Source organism: Hevea brasiliensis, chromosome 14, assembly GCF_030052815.1.
Source record: "Hevea brasiliensis isolate MT/VB/25A 57/8 chromosome 14, ASM3005281v1, whole genome shotgun sequence".
In the NCBI taxonomy this organism is placed as follows: domain Eukaryota; kingdom Viridiplantae; phylum Streptophyta; class Magnoliopsida; order Malpighiales; family Euphorbiaceae; genus Hevea; species Hevea brasiliensis.
Genome location: NC_079506.1, coordinates 67,211,112 through 67,223,522, shown reverse-complemented (window position 1 = coordinate 67,223,522; position 12,411 = coordinate 67,211,112). Strand labels below are relative to the sequence as shown.

General features: G+C 36.4%; 1 non-coding gene across 1 annotated transcript; it reads right to left on the bottom strand.

The window, feature by feature from the left end:
- Nucleotides 1-11,569: 11,569 nt before the first annotated feature.
- On the bottom strand, nt 11,570-11,676 carry LOC131173628 (small nucleolar RNA R71). The gene has a single exon (XR_009143942.1). It is a non-coding gene; the product is annotated as a small nucleolar RNA R71 (small nucleolar RNA).
- Nucleotides 11,677-12,411: the final 735 nt, after the last annotated feature.

Genomic DNA, 12,411 nt, shown 5'->3' with positions numbered 1-12,411 from the left:
TACTAGATGCATTTTGGTCACTCATTTTTTGTAATCCAATTATCATATAATAAACATTTGATGTAAATTTATTTTGGATGACTGTAAATTAAGTACAAACCTGCTTTGTTACATTTACAAATTTATGTTTGAATATATATTATGTAAATATTCACATATGATGAAGAAATGAATTTATAATGAGAGTTGATTAATAATATTGTTGGAATTGAAAATATGATTATTAACAGGTGAATGTTAAAAGTTTAGGGGAAAATCTTACAGTTTTTCCATTTTAAAATTATGACTAAAAATTACAAGTAAACACAAATTAGGTAAATTATTTAAATATAAGTTTAGGTACTCCATGGACAGAATGTGGTATTCCTTTGCTCAGCTTCACTGTAGGTCGGGTAGGGAGTGTTACATTTAGTGGTATCAGAGCTTTAGTTTAGGCATTCCTAGACCTAGATAGATAGAAAGACATGACATGTGTTTGATCATGCATTGCAGCTATAGAGAATTGCGGTGACACTTATGCAGATCTACTCTCCTGTCTATTTTAGGTTAAAGAATGGAGTCAGAATCACAGAGGGCTATTAATGAAGAGGTAGAAAGTCATGCCTGTGGTAGTAGTGATGACAGAGACATGAGAGATCCAGCTGCACAGGCATCTGGACAGCCTGCACAGCTGCAACAGTTCTTTTTCCAAAAAAATACTGATTTCTTTAGACAGATGATAGGAGCTATCCCACAAGCTCAGCCTTCACAAAAGTTCCACTTAGAAAAGCTTAGGAAATATGGGACAGTGGATTTTAAGGGTAAAAAAGATGATGATCCAGCAGCTGCTGAGTATTGGTTGGAGAGGACAGAGAGGATTCTCCAGTAATTGCATTGTACTCCTGAGCAGAGTTTAGAATGTGCAGTTGCCTTACTTTAGGAAGATGCATATCAGTGGTGGGACACAGTATCACATGTGGTCCAACCTGCTGAGTTGACCTGGGAGTTCTTTCTGGCTGAGTTCAGGAAGAAATATATCAGCCATATCTATCTTGAAGATAGGAGGAGAGAATTCATTAACTTGAGGCAGAGACACCTCACTGTGGTAGAATATGAGAGAGAGTTTGTTCGGCAGAGCAAATATGCTAGGAAGATTATGCCTACAGAGTCTAACAGATACAGAAGATTTGCGGAGGATCTTAATTATAACATTAAGCTCCACATCATAGCACTATAGACGAAGGACTTCACTCAGCTAGTTGCTACAGCTATGAGTGTTAAGTGGGTCAGAGATAGTGAGCAGAGTAGGCGGACTCAATAGCAGTAGAAGAGAGGTCTTGTACAGTCCAATTCCATCTATACAGCTAGTAAGAGGCCCAAGGAACCCCAAAGATAGGCACAGTCTTAGAGACAGGGACAGGGGTCTACATTTAAGAGGAGTCAGCTAGCAACTTTGGTGGCTAGTGCTCCAGGGTCTGCAGTAAGGGGACTAGCCCTAGCCACATGCGGCCATTATGGGAAAGGCATACAGGCAAATGATGGCGATTGATTGGAGCCTGTTACAGATGTGGTGCTGTCACATCCTACTCCTCTGTAAGATGTAACATGATCTCGTAGTACACCTAATGAATTATCGTACTTCACATATTGGTAACCCATTAAATATACTACAAGAGATTTTAAATCAATTTTCATGAAATTTAAATCATCAACTAAAATCTGGTGTTATAAAAATTTTTCAAAATTTCGGCAGAGTGCCGGTTGTATTTTGAGAAAACAGTTCTTCAAAACCTGCAAAGAAACACACTTCCAATATGATTTCTCAAATACAACTCCAATAAACTTCATTTCATCTCACAATTCAATCTCAATAATCAAATCAATTTATTTTCAAACCAACCTCATCATAAAAGAAACATTTCATTGATTACAAGACTCAAAATTAATATTACAAAACTATTTAGGTAAATGAAATCTCAAATTTACATTTACAATAATTTACATTTAATTACATACCAAAATATTTTACAAGAGTTTTTATACAACTGCTCAAATAATTTACATACACATTATTACATGCATACATCAAAACCTATGTACATGGGTATACCTATGATATACCTGGAGCTGATCTGAATGTGTCTTCAAAGAAGCTTACTCAACTGCTCTATGCTCTTTTCACCTGCGACAGCATACAAAGCTATCGCTGAGTGGTGAACTCAGTGGTGCACAACTATAACTTAAAACATAGTTTAATATACCTTAGCAAAATTACAGCAAATAATTTGGAAATCAGGATACTCATCAAATTTCAAAAATCAAATTATTCATTACCAATAACATAAATCATTTGTATGAAATGACTTTGATCACGAAATTCAATTTATCAAATCACAACCAAACATTCTTTACTTTTCAAAAACCATTCTTTATCTCAAAAACCATTCTTTATCTCACTAACTATGCAAAACTAATTCGAAAGGGCCATCTTCGGGGTGATTCTAACTCCCTATGGTCGGGGAGGTCGAATCGGATTCTAACTCCCTATGGTTGGGGAGGTCGAATTATCGTGCACAGTATGCATCACACTAATGAAACTTCCGAAAGGGCCATAACAAAAAAAAAAACTTAGATCTAACCTCTAATAAGAGGAGAATCTAAGCCTGTGCACATACCATGATAATCAAAACAAAACTAACTCCATTGTCTTCTCAACAAATGAGAGAGACGGGTAATAACCTAGTCAAGCATCTATAGTGAGATATAAAACAATATCATGAATCTCTTTATCCTTTTTGTGAGCATAAATCACAATACAATTTGATTCAAAGTCAATTCCAATATCCAATAATTTTTATGCTCATCACAATTCAAAACATAAGTTTGCATTTTTCCATGCAAATTTCCCATCACAATTCAAAACATATTCTATCACAATTTTTCAAAACATAATTTATTCAATTCACAACAATGCTTAATACTTTTTGAAATACAATATCACAAAGCTAAATTCATACATTTATAATCATTTCAATAATCATTGAATTAAATCCAATACTTGATAAACATAATATATAAGGAAAATAACTTCATTTAATCATATAAAATATTTAGAACAAAATCAATTAAAAACGAGTTGTGCACAAACCTGATTTGAGTTGCTCCTAGGCCTTGACTCAATGTTCTTTATGCTTCTCAATATCCTTATCAACTGAAACACACAATTTAAAGTGTTTTAGTACTCAATGAATTTGTTTCCAACCATAAAATCCAATATCTAAATTTTTTTGGTACTATTTCCTTCAATTCATTTCATTAGTCCACTTATAATGTTGACCCTTGATGCACTCTAAGTGAGTCAATTCCAATGTTACCAATATGTCATATTTTATAGCCCTTTAGTGTTGGTATATGTTACCAAATTCATTTTCAAGTGTATTGCATTTTATTGCAATTTATTGGATTTCGGTACACTATTTTGACCTAGCCGGACGACCTAGTTTCCTCGATTTTTGGATTTTGGTCCAAACTACAAACTTGTAGGTCTATGTCTTATTACATGCAGGGCAAAATTTTAGGTTATTCTGAGTTGTGTAGACCAAGATATGGTCAATTTACCAATGCTGGACATAATGCACCAAAATGGTAGGCTTAGGTCATTTTTAGGTCACTTTTGGTTCGGCCAGTTTTGGTATCTGAATTTGTGCATGCTATTTGGCTTGGTTTTGGCCATTTCTAGGCTTTGGTGTCTTCATAAGAATTGTAGATCTATGTCTAAACTATTCATGGTAAAAATTTCAAGTCAATTGGACCTGTTTTGAGTGAGTTATGGTCATGCTAATGACTACTGTTCATATGGTCAAAAATTCTGGCCTGCACTTACCTATTCCGGATTTGGTCAATCTTTATGTCACTTTGTGGACAGAATTTAGGTAAGCTTCCTTCATGAAAGTTGGCACATTTTGTGCCTAGTTTCACCTCCAATTGGTCTCATACCAATTGGAGTCACACACTTAAGGTTCTAAGCTAAAACATACCCTGCCCTACTACACATTCTTCTTCACTTACCAATTACACATTCTATACTTACCAAGCTAACTCTTTCATGCCAATTCGAGTTTGTACCATATCATTAACACACTTAACAACACATTTTGGTCATTTTGGACAGCTTGTAACCATTCTCAATATACACACTATAACATAGAATTTTCCAAAGTCTATTTACATAATTTAACCACATGAACATACCCTATTTACATATCCAATTCCAAACTATTATACACATATACATGCTGCCACCATAACCAACATAATTCAATAAACTAAACCATGAAAGAACACATTTCAACTACACTTTAAAAGTTTCCGAATTACACATCTCCTTTAAATTGCTTCCAAGCTTCCAAAACCAAGTGCACTATCACACATACACTTAGTATACATTATCTAAATTATTTCTATATGCATAAACACCTATACCAACATCTTAAACAACCATTTACAAGTGAAAACAAACAACAAATAGTAAGTGTCCATGGCTGCCAAAATGGTGTACCACCATTACTCCATCAAACTTTAAAATTTCTTCCACAAAACAACTCCCTACAACATCCACTCAAAGTTTAATGAAGCAAGATTGAAAAATACACATTTACCTCTTTTGGACTTCTTCAAAACTCCACCAAAACTTATCCTTCTTGCTCCAAGTATCCTGTCTAAGGTATGGTGGTCAAGTTTAATGAAGGGAGCTTAAGGTTTTTATGGCTAAATCATGGTGGACTTAAGCTTGGAGTGTGGACGGCAATGGAGGATTCCCATGGAGGCTTTCGGCTGGTTTTGCAAAGTAAGGTTGAAGATGAGTTCTTGACCTCCCAATTGTCCCTTTAGGTGTCCCAAGGTTAAGGTTAGTGGAGCACTAAGGTAATATAATGGTTATTTATTCCAAGTTTCTAAATTCTCACATTTTACCCCATTTCTTTTACTATTTAATTTATGTACCACCATTTTAATTTTTATAATATTTTCAAAGTTTAATATCATTTATTTTTAATGGACATTTGGGTCAAAAGGCAACTCAGGATGTCAAATGACCACAATGCCCCTATTCGGCTTGTATTTCTAATTTTTTTGTAACACCGAGTTTTATTGTTTTCTCGATTTCTCGTTTTTCTTTGTACTAATTAATTAATTTTTCTTTGATATTTCTAATGATATTTATACTTCAATAAGTATTTAATTATGTCTCAAAATTAAATTCTGAGAGTTCCTCAGATCCTGGGTCGGCTATTTACTGCTGTGTAACTTCCCGTCGCTCACCCATCATTTGGGAGTCTTTGGCTCGTTTAACTTAGTTTCATTTCATTGCTATTATTTTTCCTTTGTTTTTCTTGTATTTTCCTTTCTTGTATTTCATTATTTTATGTCTCCTCACTAACATTTAAATGTAGTTCTAGGCATCCTAGCTGTCCGGACAACACTGGTCACTGGAACAGTAGAACGCACTACCGAACATAGGGTTGTTATAGGTGCCACTGATCACTTTTAGAGAGATTGCCCCAGGAGAAGGACTACCTCTACACCATCGACAGAGAGGTCTATTCCTACAGCATGGAGGGGTAGGAGACCTGACAGATCTGAGGTAGCTGGGGTACTCAAAGAGCTGCATTTGAGACAATAGAGAGACCTGACACCCAGACACCAGCACGTGCCTATGCCATCAGAGCCCATGAGGAGCAAGACGCACTAGATGTGATTGTTAGTATATTTACTCTCTTTGACTCCTCAATTCATGCATTGATAGATCTAGGTTCTACACATTCATATATTTGTACCACTATACCACAAGAGAGGGGTTTACAAGAGGATACAATTGAGTAAGATATTCTAGTCACAAACCTTTTAGATCATAGTGTGACAGTGGACAGGGTCTATAAGGATTGTCCTTTGAGAATTCAGGGACATGAGTTTCTAGTTGATTTGATAGCATTACCTTTTCATGAGTTTGATGTGGTTTTGGGGATGGATTGGTTGTCGAAAAACCAAGTTATTGTGGATTATCACCTAATAAGAATCACATTGAGAACTTTTGACAATGAAGAGGTGACAGTTGTGGGTGAGAGAACAGATTATCTCTCTAATGTCATATCAGCCATTACAGCAAGGAAGTTGATGAGGAAGGGTTGTGAAGCTTACTTAGCTAGTGTGGTTGATACTAGGAAGGCAGGGCCTAGTATTTGTGACATACCCACAGTGTGTGATTTCCCAAGGAATTGCCTGGGTTGCCACCAGAGAGAGAGTTGGAGTTTTCCATTGATATGATGCCTGGTCCAACACCAATATCTATTGCTCCTTATAGGATGGCACCCACTGAGTTTAAGGAGTTTAAAATACAGTTGCAAAAGTTGCTTGATAAAGGGTTTATATGCCCTAGTGTGTCACCCTGGAGAGCACCGATGTTATTTATGAAGAAGAAGGATGGGACACTCAAATTATGTGTTGATTACAGACAACTAAATAAGGTGACTGTGCAGAACAAATATCTCTTGCCTAGGATAGATGATTTATTTGATCAGCTGAAGGGAGCAAGCATATTTTCCAAGATTGATCTTAGATCCAGGTATTACCAATTGGGAGTAAAGGAGTCTGATGTGCCTAAGACAGCCTTCAGAACACGCTATGGGCATTATGAGTTCCTAGTGATGCCATTTGGGCTAACTAATGCACCAATAGCTTTTATGGACCTTATGAATTGCATCTTCCATTCTTACCTGGATCGATTTGTAGTGGTCTTTATTGATGACATTTTGGTGTATTCTAAGAACTGGGAGGAACATGGTGACATCTAAGGATTGTACTGCAAACATTGAGGGAGAAAAAGCTATATGCCAAATTATTCAAGTGTGAGTTCTGGTTGAATGAAATTTCTTTCCTTGGACATATAGTGTCAACTGATGGGATTTGGATAGATCCCAAAAAGAGAGAAGCCATCATGGAGTGGAAGTCATCTAAGAATGTGATAGAAGTTAGAAGTTTCTTAGGGTTGGCAGGTTATTATAGGAGATTTGTGAAGGGGTTCTCACTCATTACAACTCCAATGACCAGATTGTTGCATAAGAATGTCAAGTTTGAATGGAATGATAAATGTCAAGCAAGCATTGAGAAGTTGAAGGTAATACTTACAGAAGCACCCATTCTTATTCAAGGCAATGCTTACAGAAGCACCCATTCTTACATAACTAGTGTCAGGGAAAGACTTCGTGATCTATAGTGATGCCTCACATAATGGGCTGGGGTGTGTGCTAATGTAAGAAGGGAAAGTATTTGCTTATACTTTTAGGCAACTTAAGCCACATGAAAAGAATTACCCAACTCACGATTTAGAACTTGCAACAATCATGTGTGCATTAAAGATATGGAGGCATTTTCTATATGGGGAGAAGAGTTATATCTATACATATCATAAAAGTCTCAAATACTTGCCAACTCAGAAGGAGCTCAATTTGAGACAAAAAAGATGGATAGAATTCTTGAAAGATTATGATTGCATAATTGATTGCCACCCTGGAAAGGCAAATATAGTAGCTGATGCTTTAGGTAGAAAATCTCTGGTAACTTTGAGAGCCATGAATGCTAGCCTGACTCTAGCACCAGATGGAGTTGTTGTAGCTGAGTTGGAAGTAAAGCCAAGTTTATTGCAGCAAATTCAAGAAGCTTAAAAGCTGGATGAAAGATTGGTAACTATTATTAGACAAATCCAAGAAGGGAAGGAAACTGAGTATGAGATCAAAAGAGATGGTCACTAGTATTATAAAGGGAAGATATATGTTCCAAATGACAAAGAACTTAAGAAGAGCATTCTTAAAGAGGCACATAGCAGCTTTTATGCCATGCATCCAAGAAGCACCAAGATGTACAGAGACTTGAAGACTCATTATTGGTGGCCTGGTATGAAGAAAGATATTGCCAATTATGTGACAAAATGCCTGACATGTCAATAAGTCAAGGCTGAACATCAAGTTTCATCGGGTTTGTTGCAACCAATCGCAATACTCGACTGGAAATAGGATCGCATCACAATGGACTTTATCATTGGTCTACCTCTTACACAAAAGCATGATGCAGTATGGGTTGTAGTTGATAAGTTAACCAAGTCTGCTCACTTTTTACCTATCAAAACTTACTACTCATTAGAGAAGTTAGTGGAGCTATACATAAATAAGATAGTTCAGTTACATGGTGTGCCCGCATCCATCATATCTGATAGAGACCCAAGGTTCACATCGAGGTTTTCGAAGAAGCTACATGAAGCCTTAGGTACCAAGTTGAATTTTAGCACTGCTTTTCACCCGCAAATGGATGGTCAGTAAGAAAGAGTGATCCAGATATTTGAGGATATGCTTAAAAGTTGTATTATTGATTTTGGAGGGAGCTAGGATAGGTACCTCCCATTGATAGAATTTGCATACAATAATAGTTACCAATCAATCATAAAGATAGCACTATATGAGGCTTTGTATAAAAAAAAATGTAGAGCGCCTCTGTGTTAGACTGAGCTTGGCAAAGATAAGTTAATAGTACTAGACTTAGTGAGACAAACTGAGGAGAAAGTAAAGATCATCAAGGATAGTTTGAAAGCCGCCTCAAATGGACAAAAGTCTTATGCATATTTGAAGAGGAAAGATATTGAGTACGAGGTTGGCGATAAAGTCTTCTTGAAGGTGTCACCATGGAAGAAGGTGTTCAGATTTGGCAGAAAAGATAAGTTAAGCCCTAGGTTTATCAGTCCATACGAGATCATCAAACGTATAGGTCTGGTAGCTACAGGCTAGCATTACCACCAAAGCTGAATAAGATTCACAATGTATTTCACGTCTCGATGCTAAATAGATACATATCAAATCCCTCACATGTCTTATCGATAGAGACCATTGATGTACAACCTGATTTGACATATGAAAAAGAACTAGTAAAGATCTTAGTACGAGAAATCAAGGAACTGAGGAATAAAAGAATTCCATTGGTGAAAGTGCTTTGGAGAAATCACAAAGTGGAGAAAGCGACGTGGGAGAGCGAAGAGATTATGAGACAACAACATCCACAATTATTTGAACCAGGTAAATTTCGAGGTTAAAATTTATATTAAGAGGGGAAGAATTGTAACGCTCTCACTTTAGGTAGTTCCGTACATTCTACTGTTCCGATGACTAACATCTGTTCAGACGGCTAGAATGTCTGGAACCACCCTTAAATTAAAGTAAGAAGTCATAATTTAATTTAATAAGGATCAAGTAAGGTTGAAGGAAAATAAAAGAAATGGATTATAAATCAATTAAATGTGCACAAGTCCCGGCGATGAGTAACTTCCCTGGGAAGTGGCTAAAGATCAATATTTTGGGTCTGTTTACCACTTCAATTCATGTAGGACCTTGTAAAACTCTTAATTAAGACTCAATTAAGGTATAATTATGAATTAATAAGTCAAAGAAATTAAAATAATTAAAAATATTCATATAAGTGGCAAACTAAGTGATACACTTGTATTGTATAGATATTTTTAAGTACATTTGTACAGCATTCCATAGCATTTAGATAGGTAATTTCATGCATAATCATCAAATTCATAACTTTTGTAAATATCATCACTCTACACTGAATTCTATATTTTTTGCATATTTTCAGCTGTTTAAGGGAGTTCCAAAGCATAAGAGTAAATAAGGAAGGTTGGAAAAACTAAAGAAGAAGAGCATTGTTGCTAATACACTTTACACGGGTCATGTAAACATACCATAGACCTGTGTAACTTGCTGCCATGAGATAACCAATGAAGTCAAAAAGGAGTTACAGTACACGGCCATGTAGCACAACCTGTGTAAACAGTGGAGACTCGTGTTATATTCTACCTGGCAAAGCTTGAAGAATTTCCAGAAGAACAGCAGAACACCGGCCGTGTAATGGACCCGTGTAACTAGCCGAGGCTCGTGTAACCTTCTGCCCCAGCACAAGATGCAAACTTCAAGCTCTAGTAAGTTACACGGCCCTAGGCAGTGTAGTGACACACAGGCCGTGTATTAGCTGACAACCAGTTTCCTGATTAGGTTTTAGCTCCAGTTTTTACATAGAGAATAGACTCTTAATGCCATAGGGATTCTAAAAACCTAACCCTAGGACATTTAGTATAAATAGAAGCAGCAAAAAACAAAGAAAGGGAACAACTTGACATACACATTTTCATTCACAGACATATTCATCATTCTCTCTAAGCCGTCTTGAAGAATAGCGCATCAGCATTAAAGAGGAGTCCTCAGCCGAAGTTTCACAAGTTCAAAGCTGCAGATTCTCTTCGGTTCTTTTATTCTATTTTTTTAGGCTGCTTTCATGTTCTTTTATTTCACTTTTATTATGTTTGCTAAACTCACCATGAGTGAGTAGTTTCTCTATTCTAGAATTAGGAGAGCAACGCTTGTAATCATTATTATGGACAAATATTGAGTTTCTTACATTGGATTTGAATTTTGTTCTTTGATTTAATATTCTGTGTTCTTAATGCATGCTATGTATCGGTACCCACTTAGACATGATATAAGATACTAATTGAAGAACTAAAAGGTGAATATTGGTATTGGAAAATCAGAATATTAAAACTTAGGAAATCAGATCTAGAGATAGGTTGATGACCTACGTGGTATTCCATAATTGATCACAAATCTTAAAGGGTTTTTATTAAGACTAATCACTAACGAAAGTAGGATTTGGCTCTAATTGAAACACACCTTGGGTGTCTTGAGAGAGGACCTAGGATATCTTAGGATTAACTTTTATCAAAGCGATCCTCAATCTAATGAATAGACAAGATTGAATTCATAATAAGGTTAAAGTGTGAAATCTTAACTCTGGTATTGTTTTAATAGATTGTTTCATTTTAAGTTCATATTTCTCCTAGTCTTTAGTCCTCAAGATTAATTAGATTTATACTCCCATTATATACGATAGCCTAAATAGTCATAATTGCTATGTAACTTGGCAATTGCTAATTAAATTTCTCGTGGGATAATACCCTACTCACTACTTTATTACTTGTTAGCGATCTGTGCACTTGCGGGATTGTAAAACCAGCAAACAAGTTTTTAGCACAGTTGCCGAGAAATTTATTTTTAGTAATATTAGGCGATAGGCAATTTAGCTGATTTAGGCATTTACATTTACTATTTAAATTTATTTAATTTGTTTTTATTCTTTTACTTTCTCTCAAACATTTGGTTTGGTACATGACCAGAACAAAATCGGAGGAAGAGATTTTGGACTTGGATCCCGAGATAGATATAACTCTAAGAACCATCAGGAGAGAAAGGAGACACCAAGAATAAGATCAAGAAATTTTAGAAGCTCCTATCACCTCCAGTACTTTCTTGCCCTATGCAATACATTCAAGATGAATGGAGTCTCTGATCAAGCTATAAGACTCAGAGTATTCCCATTCTCCCTTCGAGACAGAGCAAGGAAGTGGTTATTCTCTTAAACAGCTGTAACATTTGGGAAGACCTGCGAGCAAGCTTTTCTAGCAAGGTATTTCCCACCTACGAAAACTACAAAATTGAGGGTTGAACTCAATACTTTTAGGCAAAAGGATGGTGAATCGCTCTATGGCGCATGGGAGAGATATAAAGACCTACAGAGGGAATGTCCACACCATGGCATAGAAGATTGGCTCCTAGTTCAGAATTTCTATAATGGGCTATTGCCCTCTACAAGAAGCATAGTAGATTCAGCTGTGGAAGGAGACCTGATCGAGAAAACAGTAACATAAGCTCTTGAACTTCTAGAGAGGGTCGTTTATCACAACTATGAGTGGACAAATGAAAGGGGAGACACAAGAAAAACAGCAGGGATCCTAAAAGTGGATGCCTTAAGCATGATAAATGCTTAGTTTGATCAACTCACTAAAAGGCTTGACAGAATGCAAGCCAATGATATAGGGATGAGCAACCAACACTGCGATACTGTGGAGGAGGGTGTGTGACTTCAGAATTCAACAACTTCAATGAACCCTCTATAGGATAGCTAAACTATGTAAATAACGGAGGAAACTTTAAGCTCAGATAGCTCAACAATCCATATTCAAATACTTATAACCCAGGATGGAGAAACCATCCTAACTTCTCATGGTCCAACTCGCAGAATCAGCCAATGAATAAGCAACAAGGGTACAGATCACCAGCACCCTCAGGTTTTTAGAACATAGGACAAAGCCTTACACAGCCACCACCACCTCCTCAACCTCAACAGCCTGAACTAAGGTTGACTATGGAATCCATGATGGAAGGCTTCTTAGCAGCCCAACAATAGCAGAATGAAATGATAAAGTAGTTAGCTTCCAGAATGGATTAACTAGCCACCCACAATAAGATGTTTGAAAACCAAATTGCTCAACAG